Here is a 382-nt window from a genome sequence, read left to right on the forward strand (position 1 = left end):
TTTAGTGGGTGGAGGAAAAGAGAAGTATTCAATGGTATGAATACGACAGGCAGGTCCACCAACTGATTGGCAGGTTCTTTCCAATCGTTTTATTTTTTGTATGATGATCCATCAACAATGGGCCCTGCAATTTGGAAGGTCCATTTGAGTTATTAAATTCTGCTTTGTAAAATATACTAGCCCCTGCATGTGGGGCCCACTTGATGTATTCATTCCATCCAACCCATTTGTTAGATTGTCACTCTCTTAAAGGGATGAATATAGGTGCTAGGTACGGATAAATCTCAGAGAACTAAAACTAAGTCCTATCCAAAAGTTGGGAGGGATCCCCACCCTCGAATATCACTGGGGCTCACCTGAGATGCAAAACAGCCTGAATTTT

Source organism: Magnolia sinica, chromosome 11 (assembly GCF_029962835.1).
Source record: "Magnolia sinica isolate HGM2019 chromosome 11, MsV1, whole genome shotgun sequence".
Classification (NCBI taxonomy): domain Eukaryota; kingdom Viridiplantae; phylum Streptophyta; class Magnoliopsida; order Magnoliales; family Magnoliaceae; genus Magnolia; species Magnolia sinica.